The sequence below is a fragment of the Podarcis melisellensis genome, assembly GCF_964234715.1.
Source record: "Podarcis melisellensis genome assembly, chromosome: 9".
NCBI classification, from domain to species: Eukaryota; Metazoa; Chordata; class Lepidosauria; order Squamata; family Lacertidae; genus Podarcis; species Podarcis melisellensis.
In genome coordinates this window covers 5797002-5818537 of record NC_138541.1, presented here as the reverse complement: position 1 = coordinate 5818537, position 21536 = coordinate 5797002, and the positions used below count along the sequence as shown (strand labels likewise).

At 44.3% G+C, this 21536-nt stretch overlaps 2 protein-coding genes across 4 annotated transcripts in view; one reads left to right on the top strand and one right to left on the bottom strand.

Annotated features, from left to right (window-relative positions):
- PTPRA (protein tyrosine phosphatase receptor type A) overlaps positions 1-21536 on the top strand; it is a 139718-nt gene that overhangs the window by 37001 nt on the left and 81181 nt on the right. The gene's annotated exons all lie outside the window — the stretch shown is intronic.
- The window catches only part of LZTS3 (leucine zipper tumor suppressor family member 3), a 327722-nt gene continuing 307877 nt past the window's right edge, over positions 1692-21536 (bottom strand). Inside the window, exon 6 of the mRNA XM_081925000.1 lies at positions 1692-1812. The gene's annotated coding sequence lies outside the window, so the exon portion shown is untranslated. The remainder of the gene's footprint in view (positions 1813-21536) is intronic.

The following is a 21536-nucleotide window of genomic DNA, read 5'->3' as shown; positions in this document are numbered from 1 at the left end:
AGAGAGAATGGGGGGCACAGACCTGCTGCGGTACCAGCCCTTGAAGTGAAAAGAGATCCCTGCTTACTGCAGCATAGAATCCTATCTTCAACTAGGAGTGATTCCGCCCTTTTCTTCCCTCTCCAAAGTTCATCTAATGGCCAGGGCTCTGTGTTCTATGATGTCACTGTACAAATGTGTCACACAATCTAGCACTGTAAGTTCGCTTTTTTTTAAAAAAGGAAAAGTGGACATAAGAGCCCTGATGGATCAGGCTATAGGTGCAGCAGTTGCAGGAGGATTGGAACCATAGAATTGTTGAGCTGGAAGGGGTCACAAGGGTCATCTAGTCCAACCCCCTGCAATGCAGGAATCTCCGCTAAAGCATCCATGACAGACGGCCATCCAACCTCTTCTTTAAAACATCCAAGGAATGGGAGTCCGCAACCTCCCAAGGGAGACTCTTCTACTGTCAAACAGCTCTTACTGTCAGAAAGTTTTTCCTGATGTTTAGTTGGTGTAATGGTTATAGGGGTTGCTCGTGCGTAAGTTGCCGCCACTCCTGGCTAGGTTGCCTGGTTAAACCTTTTCTGTCTGGACAGCCCTTCGTGGCTGTTTCAGTCACTAGCAGAATCCGTCAGTGGGCGTTTCTTGAACCTCTTCCAGCAAAGAAGTTCTTTGATGCCAAGTCTCCGCCTACTCTCCCTGCACGGAAGTCTTCTGCGCAGGGTGGGTGTGGGCAGCGGAGGACCCGTGCTCTCCCCGCTGGTCTCCGGCGAGGAGTCCTGGAGCCCCCTTGCCGATTCCCCCATCTGCCCCCCTTTATCCTTGGTGTTACGCTGATTTCCTTCCCCAGCCGATGAGATGCCTCTCTCCCTGCTGGGCCCTTCTCCAGCATCGCTTGGGAGCCTTGCCTCCACCTCTGGCTCCGATGGCAGTTTCCTGACAGTTGGAATATCCTTTTTTTTTGTAACTTGAAGCCACTGGTTCAATTCCTACCCTCCAGAGCAGAAGAAAACAAGCTTGCTCCGTCTCCCATGTGACAGCCCCTGAGATATTTGAAAATGGCTATCATATCTCCTCTCAGTCTCTTCTATTCAAGGCTAAACATACCCAGCTCCTTCAGCTGCACACAGTATTCCAGATGTGGTCTGACCAAGGCAGAATAGAGTGGTACTATTACTTCCCTGGAAATTAGGCTCCTTGTCCATGTTTTGAGGAGCTGACCTTGAGTCAACCAGTCAGAACCCAAACCTTAAAGGGAAGGACATACATATTTGGGGACAATTTCTGCAACTCCAGTACAACCTTCTACCCAAAGGACAGAAAGATACTTACACCCAGGAGCCCGATTTTGGGGAAGAGGGTGACTTATCTGGGAAGGCTTCCTCTTCTTTGCTGCCCCAACTTTCCTCTCCAAAGCATCTTTCCCCCTCAGACCTATCCAGTGCTTCTTAGTAAGGCCATCACAACTCTAAAATTATATCCTCCTATGGTGGCGCTGTGGGTTAAACCACAGAGCCTAGGACTTGCTGATCAGAAGGTTGGCGGTTCGAATCCCCGCGACGGGGTGAGCTCCTGTTGCTCGGTCCCTTCTCCTGCCAACCTAGCAGTTCGAAAGCACATCAAAGTGCAAGTAGATAAATCGGTACCGCTCTGGCGGGAAAGTAAACAGCGTTTCTGTGCGCTGCTCTGGTTCTCCAGAAGCGGCTTAGTCATGCTGGCCACATGACCCGGAAGCTGTACGCTGGCTCCCTTGGCCAATAAAGCGAGATGAGCGCCGCAACCCCAGAGTCGGCCATGACTGGACCTAATGGTCAGGGGTCCCTTTACCTTTACCTTAAGGTCCCTACCAGCACACAGTAGGGCGAGGCTGACGAAGCACATAGCTCTTCTGACATTTTCCCCAAAGTGAGTGGACCCAGTGATTCCTCTCCCTAATTCTCTCCCCCTCCCCATATTCCATTGGAGGACTAGAGAAAACCAGTCAAACTTAGATGGTCCCTGTATCTAAGAGGTGGTATGTCTTAAGTCAGTGATGGACATACATTAGGTGCCTATAGCAGCAGTTCATGTGGCTGCTCGACTTCCAAATTGGTGGTTCTCAGTAGGAGGGTGTATCTCTGGGCAACCAGGGGGATTGAATATCTTTCCCTTTCTAAATGTGTGAGTGGTATTTAAGCAGTCAGCAATAAGAGGTTTTACTGTGAATCCGGTTGACAGTGTATCCTGCATGAGGCTGGGAGCTGCTCAAGGGCAAGCAAGGATCATGCCCAAGGCCAATTATTTTCTCTGGCTGCTGATGCTGAGTTGGTGTTGCCATGTTTGCACCCTACATGGTGGGTGGTGCACTCTAGATATGATGGAGTACAACTCATATCAGCTCCAGCCAGCAGTTGTCATCCAATTTAGAGGGCACCAGACTGAGGAAAGCTACTCTTAATGGTCAAAATTGGCTTCCGGCAATTACAGAATAATGATTATTTGCATATCATGATTTTGAAATTCAATAGCCTTTGGAATAGTTTTGGTTTTCGGAATTGTTTGACCCAATTGTTTGATCACTTTCTTCGCTTTGTGACCCTAGCAGTCAGAACTGGAGAGGGACAGAAAAGTAGATGGCAAATATGCTAATCTAAGATGCTTCTTGAATGTTTTGGAAGTAATGAGGCTTGGTAATGATCTCTCCTAGGCTTCCAGGACCTGCGTCCTCAATCAGTTGCCTTTTGGCCCTGGCTTTTCCTGAGGTGTTGGGTGATGAGAGACGACATGGCTATTGTGTGAACTGAAACAGCCTTTGTATAGAGAGTAGCACTCTTAATGAATGCATAAGAATGCGTCTTTTCCTTGGCAGGAAAATGGTTGGACTTGGAAGACTTTGCTCCTGCCTTCAATTAGCTGGAGAGTCCAGCTGCAACAGGTTTAATTGGCAAAAAGAGAGTCTTGTTCTTTTACACAAGCCGGATATGAGGAGGGAAAGGGTATGGCCAGTTAACTCAGCATTAGGAGCAGGCAAAAACATTCATGTTATTTTGATGAGAAACCTGTGATATCATTGCTATCCATAATAAATGGTTTGCTTTTCAGCATTCTTTTTGAGGAAAGTAATAATACACCTGTACCTGTCTGTGAATCCACTATCATGACACTGGACAATCCAGTGTATACCAATGCTTGCTTGGGGTCTTTTTTAAAAATTGAAAGCAAGCTTTATTATTGCAGATCAAATTCTGCACAAGGTATAAGTAAAAAAGGAGCCCCCAAGCTGCAATCCAGTCCTCAGTGCTTGGGGTGGATACTTGTTGATGGGGTTTTCTGTTATGAAATTTGGAGAGGATGACTGTTTCATAACTTTGAAGATATTAAATGTTTGATGAAAGAAGATGCTTTCTTTTGGGTATCAAAGCCACCTCCCTTACTCCAGGGAATGCCCCCTGCTAGCAGTTCTAATAATACTTCTGTTTAATAAAAGAAATACCCAAAATATACTGCGTACGAGAACTCCTAGCAGGAAGCTAGGTGTGTGTGTATATTGGTGGGAAACAGTATGTGATGTGAACATGTAAAATCAACCCTGTATATGGCACCTAAAATAATTTGATAATCACTTGTATGGAAAGAACCTGCAGTCAGTGAAACAAATACAGTGGTACCTTCATTTGCAACCGCTTTGGATTACAACCATGTCAAACCCGGAAGTGTGTGTCCCCTTTTTTGGATTACAGCCCATTTTTGGGGGGAGGCCCCATTGGTGAAAGCGCACCTTGGGTTACAACCTGTTTTGGTTTACAACTGGACCTCCGGAACGGATTATGGTTGTAAACCAAGGTACCACTGTAACTTGGATACTACCGTATTTTTTAATGTATGAGACAAGGGTTTGATTGGGTGGGTGATTGGCATATGCAGCAAGGTTGGGATAGGTGCCTTCTGTGACGTGTGTGATTGTCAACACCCCCCTCCCGAAAAGTTCAACAACTCTGGGCATCCCCCCCCCATTTTATTAATTTGGAGTCCCAAAAAATAGGGATTGTGTTGTACATGGAAAAATACAGTAATTACTACAGTGGTACCACACACCTCCAGTTGCGTATCCTTCAGGATGTGAACACTGCAACCCAGAAGTATTTTTCCGGGTTTTGCCGCATGCGCAGAAGCACTCCACCACCACGCGTGCATGCGCAGAGGCAGTCCTTCTGGTTGCGGAAACCTTGGGATCCGACCGGAGCTCTGGAACGGATCCCGTCCACAACCGGAGGTACCATTGTATTTGCTATATGTAAGTCTCAAAGCACCTTGAAGAATAAACATACAATACAGAATGTAAAAAAACCAATAAAAAACACTGAGACACTAAAGCAATAAAAACCATTCCATTACCACCAGCCCAACCACTGCATAATAACCCCCCCATCCCCAAAACCACCAACTGCAAGAAGATTAACACTTCAGTGCTGGAGCTGGGGGGGGGGTTGTCAAACAGTGAAAATATTTATGTGTCAGGTGAGGCTCCCTTGAGAGTATCCCATAAGTGGGGCTGTGTGCCGGGTGTACTAGCATGCCATACCCTCCAACATTTCTCTGATGAAAGTAGGGACGTCCCATTCCATAACGAACATTTTACTATTTATACTATTTATACCCTGCACATCTTACTGGGTTGTCCCAGCCACTCTGGGCGGCTTCCAACATATATAAAAACATAATAAAACGTTAAATATTAAGAAACTTCCCTATATAGCTTTGCCTTTAGACAGCTCAGGGGTTGGATAACTCCATACCCTCAAATGCATGTGTGAGCGCCGAAACCCAGAAGTAACCCGTTCTGGTACTTCTGGGTTCGGCATGGTCGGCAACCCGAAAACGCACAACCCACAGCGTTCGTAACCCGAGGTATGACTGTAGGGACGTCCTAAGGAAAGTGGGAAATTCTGGGATCAAATCAGAAAATTGGGACGACTTCTCTAAATCAGGGACATCCCTTGAAAATAGGAACACTTGGGGGGTCTGGAATGCATTAGTACTGGAAGTGAATAAACAATGTGAAAAAGTGTATGCACTAGCAATCTTGCGTCCTTGTTCGTGCACAGGCTGTGCTTACATGGGGCTTTGATGGCTTCAAAAATGGCTTTTAACGTTTGGAATTTAAGGCGAGAAATCCTCTTTTTGGAGCTTTTGGCATAGTGTTGCATGAAGAATGCACCCTGCCTGTCTCCCAGCTGGAATGGCCCCTAGAATAGATCGTTTTGGCTAATGTGTTTAGTGTGTCTCTTTTACTTCTTCACTTAATGGGAACATGAGTTGCTAGAATGATACCTCTGCTGAACTCCAACCCTAGCTGAATGTAAGGGTATTTGGCAATAGCCCTGTAAATGGAAAATGAGCAGAGCCAATGAATATTGGCCCACTACTCTCCCCTTTCCCTTTCCCTCCCCCTTCTTGGTTTGTTGTGTGTGGTGTCAATATCTGAACATACCCCAATTCAGTAAAATACGCATTTTAAAAACCTGGGAGGATACATGCATCTCTGCACTCTTTTTTATTTTCTTTGTAATACAAATCAGAATGTATTTCTCATGAGAGGAACATGTTCCCCAAGTGTGTTAATTTGCTTTGATACTACTTGGCTGTAGGCTTCACATTAAAGAAGCAGTGGGAAGCTGTGGGAGAAGAATAGTCTGTAAGTAGTTAAAACTGATGAAAATTAATTGAATAATTGAGGATTCTGGCACTACTGCAATTTGTGGCAATGTCAGATTGTAGCCCAACTGCACATTAAAACATATGGAAAAGGAAGTTGGGGTTTTGAAATCCTACTTAAAGTGGTCATAATTCTTTAGGAAGTAAAAATCTCTTGGCAGTGCTAAAGACATGGTGGTTCAGAAACAGATCACATTGGATGTTAGTCTGGCCTTGGGCTGTAGGACGTGAAATGTTTTAGGCAGTTGAGACAGAAGTCCATAACGTCTAGCAAAGCTGGACAGAAAAATGAAGTATTGTTTTCACATATCTAGTTGAATTGTTAACCCGTCTGGCCTTTGAGCAGGTAACAAATAATGTGGTGTGTGTGTGTGTTTTTTAAATAGGAAAAAAACCCATGCATAGAATTGTGCTGTAAAAATGCTTAATTCAGTATTGATAATTTTTTACATTTTGCCTTGATTTTGGGTAAGATTACATTCTTGACATTGGGATTCTGGTAATTGCAATTTCTCCTTGCAATTTCTTCTATAGGTGGTGATATCTCCGGGGAAATGGCAGACTAAAAACAAATGCTTGATCTGGCATATGCTAACTGGAATGTTTCTAAATGTAAATAGAGAGTCTAAGGGCCATCTCTCTTGTGTGTGACTATTTGCTTATTGGTTACTGTTAATCTGGCTTCATCCTTCAAAAACATTTAGAAGAGAAATGTATTCTGTAATATTCTTAACATTTGATATAATCAGGTGTTTGCAAGTAAGTGGCGATCTTGTAGATGCATCCTCTCTCTTTTTTGGAGAGGGACTGGTTGGGGCTACTATAGAGAATAAATTACATTGGTGAATGAATTAATCCTTTTAATGCTGTAGAGAAAATATTCTGTGGCCCCAGGCACTAGATACAGCATGTGTGTGCATGCATGGAAGAAGGAGGTAGCAACCCTGAAGATAATTTGAATCCATATTTTCCTTTTTTGGGAGCGGGGGGGAGCTGAAGGCCAGAATGTATCCATCTGCTTGAATAAGGTACTTAACAGTTGATGTTTTTCAACTGTTACGTACCTTTTTTTAGGGCAAGGATTTTGAAGAGGAGTTCAGGCCTTGGTAAATAAATTAAGACAACTAATATATTTTGTTCTTCTGGTCAGATGGCTGCAGCATCGCCAAGCCTTTGTTTCTGAAGACTTTTCTTACTACTTGTTCTTACTATTAGCTTTTCCCCCTACTGTACCATTGCGAGGACTCATTGTAAGGACTCAGTGCCCTAATCTCCCCCATCCTATATATGCTGAAACCATTGTTCTATAATTAACTGCTTCCTGCTTGGGTTTTGCTGTGCTTTGTCAGATGAGGACCACATAGGCTTCTTGACACTTTCCAGTGACATTTGCCTGTTCTGTTTTGCATTCCTAAGAAACAATGTATGATGGCTAGGCTTTGCTCTAATGAGGTCTTTCTGTCTTGATTTTCCAAACTTTCTGATGATGCAAGTAACTTAGGTCTCAGTTTAATAGGTTAAAATGGAGGCAATTGTGAGTTGAGCTGATGAGTGATACTCCTTGCTTTTCCAATGCTATATTGAGAGTCAGTGTGGTGTTGTGGTTAAGAGCGGTGGATTCGTAATCTGGTGAACCAGATTCGCTTCCCCGCTCTTCCACATGCAGCTGCTGGGTGACCATGGGCTAGTCACACTTCTCTGAAGTCTCTCAGCCCCACTCACCTCACAGAGTGTTTGTTGTGGGGAAGGAAGGGAAAGGAGAATGTTAGCCACTTTGAGACTCCTTAGGCTACTGATAAAACGGGATATCAAATCCAAACAACTCCTCCTCCTCTTCTTCTTCTTCTTCTTCTTCTTCTTCTTCTACTACTACTACAACTATCAGAGTTCCTCTGGTCTTCTACAGAGTGGTACACATGCATGGAAAACTGGTTCGTATCACCCAGATCATTCAGCACCAAAGATGTTTCATACCACTTGCTATCAGGACACACACACACACACACACACACACACACACACACACACACTTTAAAAAATGCTTTTCCTTATTCTGTATGTACTTTTCCCAATTACCAGTACTTGAGATACAGGCAAATGGGACCTGTTGTAAAATGTAGTCCTATGTCTGGGTTTCACCTGGCAGCTGCTGGGGGTCCTCCTTCTTACTTATGAAATGGAGATGTTGGGGGCAGGAAGCTCCTTCCCTTCATTGCATGTTCTGGCCAAGCAACTCATATCCAGCCACCCTTCCTGGATACCTGCACTCTTTTATTTTGGCTTTCTCTCAGCAGATGTGTTGTGGTACTGAATAGTTGTGGACTTGAGAGTGTGCATGAGTGACCCATGATGGACTCCTGCCCTACTTTTGCAGAGTGTGTCCATCTTTCTCAGTGAGCAAGGTGTGGGTCCGTCTTTCTCAGTCAGCAGCAGTGCTGCTACTCACGTTGCTATCACTGCCTTCCCTCCACTCGCATCTGTGTGTCTTGCTGAGTGTTGAAGAGTTGAGTGCACCACCCTGCACAAGTCATGATAAAAGGAAATGAAACAGTCATGGCATGACTCTTCTCTTCCTCACCCCCACCCCTTTTCATTCTTGCATGCAGCGTTTGAAATTCCCTGGGCACTAGACACATTTTGCTACTGGCATGGGTCCATATGAAACTATGTGGAGATTTGTGGCCACCAAGTTGGCGACAGACATCTCCATCGAGCCAACTGAGTTGTGCACAGCAAAAGATGTGCATCTTGTGCTTCGTGAATCATGGACCCCTTGCTGGGCACCTTAGTTCTCCATCACCACATTAAGGGACATAAGTGCTGATTATAGATATATTTGACTGTGCTACAGCCTTTCCACAGGAACTCACAGACCATGGTTTAAAAACCTCTGCCTTAGCCCATAGTTTATACCCTTCCCATTTTCACTGTGTATGTTTCTCCATCATGCATACTGGGACAAATGAATTGTTATAAGAACAATCTATAGTCAAGCAATGTGGTTGTGATCATAGAGTCACAGAATTGTAGAATTGTAGCGTTGGAAGGGTTCCTGTGGGTCATTTAGTCCAACCCCCTGGCGAATAGATAGCTGTGGCAACTGCAACTCAGGTTTAAGGTGCTATTTGGTGCCTAGTTTAGATATCTGAGTTACTTGGATATATGTGGGCAATTTTTGGAAGCAGTATACTTGTGCATACCTCCAGTTTACCCCAGGTATTCTGGTAACTTGTGTTTCTCAGGGAGAAACAGAGGGAGTTGTATGCAATAGGCAACTGTACCAAACTGTTGGGACTACAAAACAATATGGTTTCATGCCTGACAGGTTAGGCTTTCTGGAAGCTAGAACAGCCCTAATTATAACTGCTGCTAGAACTACAGGCTTTCAAATGTGTGCACACTATGAAAGTTGCAAGAGGGCCAATAAATTAAACCAAGATTTATGTGACGACAGAGTGATCTGAGCCAGCCTTTTTATTGGAAAAAGTACACAACCCAACAGTTGCAGGGACTGAACACTAAGCAACTCTGCCTTATAAATGTTGCCACAAACACTTGGTCATTTCTCTTTCTGACAGGATTATTAAATCACTGCAGGAAGGAAGGCCTATGCCATATTTGGCTTTCAGGAAAATATCTGACAGCATCTATTGAAACCGTGAACTCAGACTAAATTCATGTTGCCTGAGAAACAAGCACGAATATTACAAACAGGTGGAGATTTTTTTTGGGGGGGGGGGAGAGACATTTCATGGAGACAACTCATTTTTTATTTTTTAAAAAAGTTGGTTGAATGATCGTTTAACACTCCCAGAATACTTTACGGATTAAACACAAAAATATTTTGGTATAATTTTTTTTAAAAAAAACCTACAGAACAATGAACAGGCAGTAAAAATCCAATATAAAACCAACCTCCCCCCACCAAAAAACAGCAAAGATTTTCACCCGGCACCAAGAGCTGAACAGGGACAGCACCAGGTGATCCTCTCTGGGTGGAAAATTCAATAAGTTGGGATGCCACAAGAGAAAAGGGTTTATTGCCACCTGCTTGGCCTTGAAAGTAAATCTTAATGGCAAGGCAGATTAGCACCTTGGCCCCAAATTATTAAGGCTCTTTGAATTGTGCCTGGAAATGGACATGCAGCCAGTGCAGCTGTTTCAAAACTGGCATAATATGTTTTCATAGGTTTGGTCCCAGTTAATATTCATCTCAGTTTCCAAAACTGTCTTCAAAGGCAAGCATAACACACAATCCTCTGCAACAGTCTAAGCAAGATGATAAACAGTGCGGTAATAGCTGCAACTGGGTTTAACAGAATTTAATACAGTTGCAGGTGGTACAACAGCCTTGGCTAGTGAAAGGGGCTTCAAGATGGAACTGTATATAACAGCCCCCAGAAGAGCAAAATTGGAGTTTTCAAAGAGAGTTCTTCCCTATTCATTATATGAATGGGAGAGCGTTCCAAGGGCCAGAGAGAGAAGTATGGAAGGCTGTATTTGACCCCTTGGCCGGAGGTTCCACACCCCTGCTGTACTCTCTTTGCCAGCATGGGTGGGGACTCTGCTGACCTGCATACCGTATTTTTCCATGTATAAGACAATATTTTTTCCTTAGAAATAATAGGGAGAAATTGCGGGTTGTCTTATACATGGATAGCAGAGGGTGAACGGGTGATTGATGGCAGCAGCCAGCAGGGGATTGGCAGTGGCGATTGAGCGTGTGATTGGTTGCTGTGGCAAGGCCTGCTGATGATTGGCTGTGACTGCGGTAATTGGGCGGTCGATTTACAGCAGCGGCGAGGCGTGCGCGCAGTTGACTGTAGTTGTGTCGAGTGAGCAGGTGGGCTTTTGGTGGCGAGCAACCCCCCCACCCCAATGTTTTTGTTGCGGCCCCAAAATACAGGGGTCGTCTCATACATGGGGGCGTCTTATACTCGGAAAAATTCGGTGCAATATTTCCACTCCTCTCCCTGCCTTATAACTAATCAGGAGGAGCATAGCCTCTTATGATGAACCTTTGGCCTTGCATAGGAAAACATCCCCATGTACTTTTAACCTTCCTGTGCAAGAGAACCTTTAAAAAAAAATTTAAAAAACAAAAACCCTCTAACATATTTTCAACACATGTTTTGCAATCAAAAACACAACATAGGATAGCTGAAAGATTTCTGTTCCTTCCCACCAGGTGACTTTTAACCTGTTTGATTTTGTAAACAAAGAGTTTGTATTAGTAGAAAGAAAATTTGGCTTGGAGGTTGGGGTGAAGAGTTCAACACTCCTTAGCAGGTAAAGCACACTGGGTAGCCTTTGGCAAGTTGCAATCTGCCTGTAAATCTCAGACTTTCTGTTAGGACAGATTACTAAGAGAGTTGATATGGAATAGTAGCTAAACATACAATATACTAACTGGGAGGCAGGCAACTAAATTTTCCCTCAGTTGTATGTTTTTACTAGCTGACCTTAGGTAAGCCCTTCCTCATATCTGCAACATGGAGGATACTACTTGGCATGTTAGCATCTTGGAATTTTCCATATTTTTATTAAATACAGAACATGCCCTTTTATGAAGAATTGTGAGAATTTGGGCTTTCATTCTAAACTAGCATTCTGGATATATACAAGTAGGATTGCTGCCTGCCCTTCTGTGAAGAAGCTCGCTATGTTATCGATAGCACCTGTTTGCTATTTATACAGGTGTATTTTATTTTATTGTATTTTCATTCTGGAAATGTGTGTTTTTTGTAACCAAACTTCATTTCTGATTATGGTATGGATAAACTGCTACTGCTTAAAGGAGGGAGATATATGGGCAAATCTGGAAGACTCAATTAAAAGTAAATATTGGGGGGGAGGACTTTGAGAATCGGTTATACCAGGCTGCTTATAGTTTTGCACTTTCAGTTTTAGTTTAAATGCACGCCAGCTCTGCTTTTTATTCACAGCAGCCCAGCACGTTCCCTCTCTAGAGTAGCAACACTGTTTTCCTTCTCTTCAGCTCTAGTTTCAAACAGTCTTAAGAACTTAAGCGCCCTGCTGTGGCCAATCCGTTGCCTATGGGAAGCCTGGAAGCAGAACCTGAGTAGGACAACACTCTCCCCACCTGCGATTGCCAGCAACTAGTCCTCATAGTCATAATGCCTCTGGCAGTGGAGGGAGAACATAGCCATTGCAGCTTATCCCCTGTGAATTTCCCTTTTTAAAGCCACTTGAGTTGGTCATCATGAAGTTGGTGACAGAGGTAAACTATGTACTGTGTGAAAAAAGTGCTTGCTTTTGTTTATCCTGAGTTTTCCAATGTACACTTTGTTGGGTAGGCCTGGGTTCCAGAGGTAGAAAAATTTCATTTGCTTTCTCTATACTTTGTATAAGTTTATACAACTCTATCATTGCCTTGGGACGCGGGTGGCGCTGTGGGTTAAACCACAGAGCCTAGGGCTTGCCAATCAGAAGGTCGGCGGTTCAAATCCCCGTGATGGGGTGAGCTCCCGTTGCTCGGTCCCTGCTCCTGCCAACCTAGCAGTTCGAAAGCACGTCAAAATGCAAGTAGATAAATAGGTACTGCTCCAGCGGGAAGGTAAACGGCGTTTCCGTGTGCTGCTCTGGTTCGCCAGAAGTGGCTTGGTCATGCTGGCCCCATGACCCGGAAGCCGGCTCCCTCCCCATGTACGCCGGCTCCCTCGGCCAATGAAGCGAGATGAGCGCCACAGCCCCAGAGTCGTCCGCGACTGGACCTAATGGTCAGGGGTCCCTTTACCTTTATCATTGCCTTATTTACTAAACTAAATAATAATAATATAATAATAATTTATTATTTATACCCCGCCCTCCACAGGTGTGTGTTGCTCTAAAGGTAAAGGTACCCCTGCCCGTACGGGCCAGTCGTGACCGACTCTAGGGTTGCACGCTCATCTCGCTCAAGAGGCCGGGAGCCGGCGCCATCCGAAAACATTTCCGGGTCACGTGGCCAGCGTGACGAAGCTGCAACTGGCGAGCCAGCACCAGTGCCACACACAGAAACGCCGTTTACCTTCCCGCTATAAAGCGGTACCTATTTATCTACTTGCACTTAGGGGTGCTTTCGAACTGCTAGGTGGGCAGGAGCTGGGACCAAACGACGGGAGCTCACCCCGCCACGGGGATTCGAACCGCCGACCTTGCGATCAGCAAGTCCTAGGCACTGAGGTTTTACCCACAGCGCCACCCGCATCCCGTGTGTGTTGCTCTAGTCCCACGATAATGTTGGTTGCCCTTTTCTGAACCTTTTCTAACGCTACAATATCCCTTTTGAGGTGACAAAACCAGACCTGTATGCAGTATTCCAAGTGCATTTGTGCCATAGTTTTGCGTAATGCCATTGTGATATTAGCAGTTTAACTTTCTAGTCCCTTTCCTAATGATCCCTAACATGGAATTTGTGTGTTACACAGTGGTTATCAAGCTAACCACTAAGCCCTTAAGCCACCACCTGTTCAGTGAATTTATCTGCACTCCACAGAGGTAGAGTCTCAAAATTACTGTTTTGTGTTTCCCACCAATTTTTAATTTTTCCTCCATGCCATTTTAGGAAACCAAGTAGCAGTAACAAACAGTGATGCTTGCAAACTGCAAAAGAGACTTGACAAAAGAGACTCATTCTCATTTCCCACTCACCCAACTCGTTCTTCTCCAGCCTTGAGAGTGTACCTGTCCAGAGGATGCACAGTAGTACCTGTTTGCTACGGCCAGGCAGCAGAAACTGCGTGGCATAACTTATAATCAAGTCTGGCAGCTGGTGTTTAAATTGACTCATTGTATTAGAGGGGCTTTTTTGTAGACACACCACTAATAAGGGAAAAGGGAAGTTATTTTTGTGTGGCACACAGGCTTTTTCTGGATTTTGTTGTCTGAAACTGGAGTGTCTGATGCTTTAGTTTCGAAAGCATAGGGCCTCTTCAGGGATTATGCTGGGGTCTTGGTGCGTGTACATTTCTTGTGGATTCTGACATTGGGTGCGTAGCTTGTGTTTTAATGCAATAATTGCCCTGTGGGGAAATGTGCACGCTTTTTTTGCCTATTTCAGAATGACACTAGTATCATTTCTCTTCCAAGTTTCTATTCTGCTAGACCAGAGAGGAGTAGCTAGTTGGTCTTAAATCTTTTGACCCCACCCCACCCGGATTGTCTATTTTTATTTTGAAGAATTTGAAGTAACTTTCATACTAGACTGTTCATGGGAAGCAACTACAAAACTCAGATACATTTTAAAAGCAATATGCAGTAAGTTGTCTTTAAAAAAAAGAATGTAGGAATATATGTCTAGCATGTCTTCTGTAAGCATTTCTAATAAGGAGAACATGAGATGTAACATGTTTTAAAACTGGATGTTTCTGAACTGTAGGGTTCACGGCACGCAACCTCCCAAGAGTTCTAAAAATATACTTTATTTAGGAAGAGATGACAAGCATGATTTTATGAGCTACCTTCATAAAAACATAACTATAATTGTACAGGAATGGAGCATAACTGGATGCTGTGATTGCAGAATAAAAATTAATCAACCCTTAATTTACACCATCATATACAGTAGGAGACTTCAGTATGAGCAGGATCAAGGTCTGGCTCATTCCTTGATGTATATGTATGTAGGCTGATGAAACTTGCCTAGCAGAAGATCTAGTGGGGGAAATGAAAGAGAACAGAAAGGAAGCGCATAGTTCTCAGACAATAGAACAGGGTCAGAAATAGAACTGGATCTCGTGGGTCAAAATGATCCTTCCAGCAAAGCATCCTGTCTTTGAAAGCCTTTTATGGAAAGTTCAAGAGAAATGTAGAAAAGTGCCTGGTGTAATAGAGTGGTCGATACAATGCTTAGCCAAACCATGGCTCAGCGTGAATGAATGGGTCCCTAGTGTGAGGATCTCTGCTGCAGCAAGCAGTCCTGTGGCTTCTCCCTTACCTGCCACTAAGCCATGGTTTTGCTTAGCATTATATCCAGATCTGGGGTCACGTGGTTTGTCTAGAGCAGGGGTAGTCAACCATTTTATACCTACCACTCACTAATGCATCTTTCTTGATGGTAAAATTTCCTTATCGCCCACCAGTGCTTGGATAGAAGGAGGATTCAGCTTGTGCCATAGAACCTCCTACCGCCCACCCAGAATCCTGAAACACACACTAGTGGAGGGTAGGGACCAGGCTGACAACCCCTGGTCTAGAGTGAGAGAGACTATGGGGCTGGGTTCAGATGTAGCATTAAGCTAAACCAGGGGTCAGCAAACATTTTGAGCAGGGGGCCGGTCTACTGTTCCTCAGACCTTGTGGGGGACCAGACTATATTTTGAAGAAGAAGAAGAAAAATGAACGGATTCCTATGCCCCACAAATAACTCAGAGATGCATTTTAAATAAAAGCACACATTCTATTCATGTAAAAACATGCTGATTTCTGGACCGTCCGCGGGCCGGATTTAGAAGGCGATTGGGCCGGATCTGGCCCCTGGGCCTTAGTTTGCCTACCCATGAGCTAAACCATGGCTTAGCTCCTGGGTGCATGGCAGCATCAGCAGGACTTGGGAGAGGAGTGCAGCTGCTGTGATCTTTGCTCTGGGAACTCACACATTTGCTCATTCACGCTGGTTTGACTTAGTGCTACAGATGCAAACTGGACAGAGAGCAAGGGAGACCAAGGCGAGGGAGGTGTAAAAGAAAAAAGAAAAAAGCCTGTAATCTCTAGGTTCTGTGAAAATATTAAATGGTGTTGAACCACAGATTTACAATCTAAAATATATGGCACAAGAGGAAAAAGGGATGGAGAGGGGAAAGCAAGCTCAGTCACCCATTCTTAAAGTTATAGAATTATTCTTAAAATGAAAAGCTGGAATGGAGACTGCTCAGTAAAGAGAACAGCCAAATGGTTTCTAGCCTCTCTCTCAGCCAAGACAATGGAGTCCACCCAGCTGTTCAATTTCTCTCTCTGCTGCAGCCAGATGGAAATAGTTTCGTTAATAAAATGAGATTTTAAATATCTCAAACATCACTTCCTCTAATAGCAAATTGAGTTCCAACAAGATTGGAGCCAAAATGGGACCACTGAGAAACAAGGGGGAAGTTTCAGCAAGCTTGGGGGAACCCAGAGGTTTGCAGATGTACAACAAATCCTAATGGAGGAAACCTGCCCCACCCCCTTTAAATCAAGAAGCCTGTTTAAGATGGCTCATGGTCAGTAACCACAGAACAGTGAGTATTGCTTGGAAATCAAAACAAAATAGAATGGCCTGCTTGAGCTGGTTATAGCTTATAATATTATGGAGGAGGGTATTGGTGTCTGAAAACCTGAACAGGAGCATTCTTGCCGTAAGGTGAAGGTACTTTGCAATGCTTTGTTGCATGTCTACTTTTAAAACATCATTAGCAACAATAATGCAAACCATGGAAAGGTGTAAACATGATTAAGCAATGTATATAAACCAGTTTTGGGCACAGGCTATGAACTGTCCCCAGACTGCTTCTTTTCAGGCAATATGGACAACCCTAGCTTCCAGACTGCAGGTGTTCCCACTTCTGCTCTCCTCAGCCAAGGAAAGGCATTCTGCTTTTCTCAAGGGGGATTTGGAGTAGTGAAGTGACAGTGAATGGCTTGATGTTAACAATTCCCTCCTTCCCACATCCTGCTCACATCCCAGTCACCACGTCCTCCTCTTCCTCTAAGGTTGCATTCAACAAAGTTTTACTCAGAGAAGATCCACTTAAATTAATGGCCATTACTAACTTGGGAACATTGTTAGTCATGGGCATTAATTTAAACGAGTCTACACTAAGTAGGACTTGCAGTGGATAGAACCACTGAATGCCACCAGCATATCTTTCTGCCATTGAATACTAGTCCAAATACAGCCGTCTTTAAGCTTCCGAAAGATGCTCTGGTTTTGGTTTGTATCCCAGGAGGAGAGATAAGAGTTTCAGGACTAGAGCGGGGTGAGTGGGGCACCAAGGATGTTCCTGCACCTGTAGCTTGGGCCTAGGATGGCTATACAATGGTACCTCGGGTAAAGTACTTAATTCGTTCCGGAGGTCCGTTCTTAACGTGAAACTGTTCTTAACCTGAAGCACCACTTAAGCTAATGGGGCCTCCCGCTGCCACCTCACCGCCAGAGCACAATTTCTGTTCTCATCCTGAAGCAAAGTTCTTAACCCGAGGTACTATTTCTGGGTTAGCGGAGTCTGTAACCTGAAGCGTATGTAACCTGAAGTGTATGTAACCCGAGGTACTACTGTATTAAGAGCGCTCTGAGTCCAAGATATTACAGTGGATCACACAGAGAGAGTCTCTTGGGTTGGTTGGGCCTCATTCTTTAGCCTAAAGCTTTGTATGAGTCAAGCCAGCATCTCGAATTGTGTCTTGCAGACAACAGGAAGCCAGTGCAATTGCTGGAACTGTGGTGTCACTTTCTTTTCTTTTGCAGATGTAGAAAAAGCCTCCAAAGTAGGCTAACACTGTGCACAGAAAGCTTCCCTCTGAGTCTCTTCCCCCCGCTACCCCAGCCAGCTCATCACTTTGTATTCCCTTGGTAACGAGATGATGTGCAATGATTGGAGTATGGAGGATATTGCTGATGGCAGCCTGAATGGATGATGAGCAGACAGTTCCTAGTATCCTGAGTTTTAAATGCCAGCTTCAATTTCTACACAGCGGACAGTCTGTTTTAACCCTTTTGCTGTCACAGTGTATTGGAGGTAACCGTGACAAGCTGATAGCATCAGGCTAGCAGGATTTCATCCCAAGAAAGAAAGGCTGTCTTTTATTTTGCCCTATCCAGGTGTTTTGTTCTTTGGTTAGATCAACATGTGAGGAAGGAATGGAGTCCTGCCCAGTTGCCCCCTTCGGGTATATGTGTGCCCTCTCCCATGTATAATGTGCAAGGAGGGAGCTTTCCATGCAACCCAGAACCCTGATCATGCAGAATTCCAGGCTGTGGGGAATTCTTCAGGTGTACATGTAAATGCCATCTAGTAAAGGTAAAGGTACCCCTGCCCGTGTCTTGCCAGACTCTGGGGTTGTGCGCCCATCTCACTCAAGAGGCCAGGGGCCAGCGCTGTCCGAAGACACTTCCGGGTCACGTGGCCAGTGTGACATCGTTGCTCTGGCGAGCCAGAGCTGCACACGGAAACGCCGTTTACCTTCCCGCTAGAAAGCGGTCCCTATTTATCTACTTGCACCCGAGGGTGCTTTCGAACTGCTAGGTTGGCAGGCGCTGGGACCGAGCAACGGGAGCGCACCCCGCCGCGGGGATTCGAACCGCCGACCTTTCGATCGGCAAGCCCTAGGCACTGAGGCTTTTACCCACAGCGCCACCCGCGTCCCTCATGCCATCTACCTGCAGACAATTTATAGCATCACAGAATTGTAGAGCTGAAAGGGACCCAAGGGGCATTTAGTCCAACCCCCTGCAATGTAGGAACCTCAACTAAAGCATCCATGACTGATGGGGGAACCCAGCCAGATGGGTGGAATTTAAATAATAAATTATTATTATGATGATTATGGCCAGCCAACCTCTGCTTAGAAATCTTCAAGAAAGGACAGTCTACCACCTTCTGAGGGAGTCTGTTCCACTGTCAAACTGCTGTTCTTTCTGAAAGTTCTTTCTGATGTTTAGTCGGAATCTCCTTTCTTGTAACTTGAATCCATTGGTTGAATCCATTCCAGCCTCTGGAGCATGAGAAAACAAGCATGCTCCATCTTCCAGGTGACACTGTGACAGCCTTTAGACATTTATTGCAAAACAGTCTGCTTTAATAGCTATAGCGACCAATTAAAATGCATCTTTGCAATTTACTGCTGAATATCTCCTGAGCACAGTGGGCAATTGGGTTTAAATGCGTGATTTAAACTGTTTTTGAATCGGCTCACCCTGGGCATGTACAATAGGCAACTTGCCTCTCTGCTTATCAATGTACTGTATTGCACTTTTCCACAACCTATTCCATATTTGAACCAAGGCTCAGTCCTGTATTCTGTCTTCCATATCTTGGAACGACTAATACTAGTAGTGTTTGTGAGTATGTGCAGATGCCTTCTTTCTGCAGAGTAACGATGGCCCACTTTCACACATCAGCGATGCAGGGATAGGTCTGTTAGATTGGAGCATGTGGCTTCCATATAGAATTGTATTTCATAGAAAAAGAGAGAGAGAGCACTTGCTTCTTTGGATAACCTTTTATATTGTTGCTAGTTTCTTTTGTTTGAAGGAGCACCGTGTTTGTACATAGAGGTTTTCAAGAGTTGGCAAAATGTGTGGCTTGTCTCTTGTCACAAACACCTGCTGCAAATGGGACCTGGGTTTAGTGTTGCTTGTTTTCATGGAAAAGGTGCACAGATTTCTCAAATGCAGGAGCATGTGAAAACACATTCCAGGGAAACATTAGCAGACCAATGCAGATTTAAAGTGAGAAGCCACAGCTGTGTGTAACATCTGGAGCTGTGCTTGAGGTAGGCTTCTTTCCACTCCTGGATCTCTATTGTGGATTTGAGCCAGTAATCTGGCACATCTCTAGACATAAACGCTTTATCTTGAGCTGTGGCATTCCTGTGAACCTTGATCTATAGACCTTTTGTCCTGTTTCGTAGCTCAGTTCTGGTTGCTGGGACTAGTTTTGCTGCAAATTTTAGGGGCACGACTACTTCACAAGGGTGCTCAAATGGATTTTTCATAGATTAATCTGTATGTTGATATTCTTTGTATAAAACAATAATATTCTTTATCAAGGTACTGTAATCCAAATTCTGTTTCATGAAAAAGCAGTTAGGTGGCAAATTGTGTAAATGCAAATGATTAAACATTTATCCTGCCAGTGTCCAAACAACACTATGTGGTTTGCACTCATTCTCTAAACAAAATAATAACCACAAAAGCCAACCAACCCTTTGAGCATAAGAGTGATTAAAAAACTGGGCACACCTGCTTTCTTTTGCACAACATAGTCTGATCTCCTAATAATTATAAGGCACTAATGATAAGGCACTAATTATAATTATAAGGTGTATCTGAAGAAGTGTGCATGCACACGAAAGCTCATACCAAGAACTAACTTAGTTGGTCTTTAAGGTGCTACTGGAAGGAATTTTTTTTTGTTTTGTATAAGGCACTAAGACGTTTTGAGGAGTAGTGAAGCTCACTTCTTTTAGAGTTTGGAAATTTGAGGTTGGCTTCCGAAGTTAGTTGTGTGCTTTTTAGATTCTTTGTTGAGCAGTGGCAGCACCACGCTGCCCTGGCAAGTATGCTAATAAAGGTTAAGTTCTGCCCTAAGAAAAGCTGAATTCTTAGGCCTGTATACATAATGCAAGTTGGCATAATTCTTGTCATTTGGAATAAGCTGGCTTTCCTGGTCAAAAAAGGGGCAAATGCCTTGAAATGATGCCCCAGCCGTTGGAAACTTTCAGAGGTTTCAACAGACATTGTCATATGCTTTCGAAATTAACTTTGCAAGCATAAAGGCTAGAAACTTGCTTTTCTTAAATGACGGAAGCTGAGATTTCTCCAAAAGCTTAACTTGGCACCAACTACCATCCTGTGCTCCCACAGAACTGTAGCATATTCACGGTCCTGCCCTTAATTGGAGTGACTTATAGTCCCCATCAATTTTAAGTGCCTACAATTTCCAGCTCGTTCTTCCACTGGATCACGTTAAGCAGAGTTTTTTCCCAATGTGATTAGGTGTCCTCATCTACCAGTACGTAATCTGAAATGAACCTCCAGCAAATCATCACTGGAAGATTAACTATGTTTAATTATCATGACACACATTGACTGGCCCCGGGTCTAAAGGCTTGATTATGGGTAGGCAAACTAAGGCCCAGGGGCCGGGGCCGGCCCAATCGTCTTCTAAATCCGGCCCGCAGATGGTCTGGAAATAAACATGTTTTTACATGAGTAGAATGTGTGCTTTTATTTAAAATGCACCTTCGGATTATTTGTGAGGCATAGGAATTCGTTCATTTTTATTTTTATTTTCAAAATATAATCCGGCCCCCCACAAGGTCTGAGGGACAGTGGACTGGCCCCCTGCTGAAAAAGTTTACTGACCCCTGGGCTTGATGATCCACACCCAAAGGAATAAAGGGCATCCTACCGCCGTCTGAAGAATGAGCTGTTTTAAAATATTTTAGCTAGCATTTTGTGTTTCATTTCCTAAAAGGCTGCCTTACTTTGCTGTGTCGTATTTCCTGACCCTTTACAGAGAGAATGCTGGAGGGAAAAGGAAGTTTCTGAAAAAGTGGAAGCCTTTAATTGATGTGATTTTAATTCAAATTATGGTGCCTTTTGGGTTGGGGGAGCCTGAGCAAGAGACGGTTTGAGAAGAGGACTCTGCTTAGCACAGGAGAAGGCAAACTCTCAAATGGTAAATAGGAAGCTGCCCTTTACTGGGTCAGAGGCATTGGCCCATCTACCTCAGTTTTGTCTATACTGATTGACTGGCAGTGGAAAACTCCCAGCCCTACCTGGAGATGCTGGGAATTGAATCAGAGATGGCCAGTGCTCTACTACTGAGCCTTTCCTCTTTGGTCCTTGATGTGAGCATATGTCCCCTTCAAATATAACATATTAAGGGGGGGGGGAGGAAGGGTCAAAGTATGTTGTTGTTGTTTAGTCGTTTAGTCGTATTCGACTCTTCGTGACCCCATGAACCAGAACACGCCAGGCACTCCTGTCTTCCACTGCCTCCCGCAGTTTAGTCAAACTCATGCTGGTAGCTTCGAGAACACTGTCCAGCCATCTCGTCCTCTGTCATCCCCTTCTCCTTGGGCCCTCCATCTTTCCCAACAACAGGGTCTTTTCCAGGGAGTCTTCTCTTCTCATGAGGTGGCCAAAGTATTGG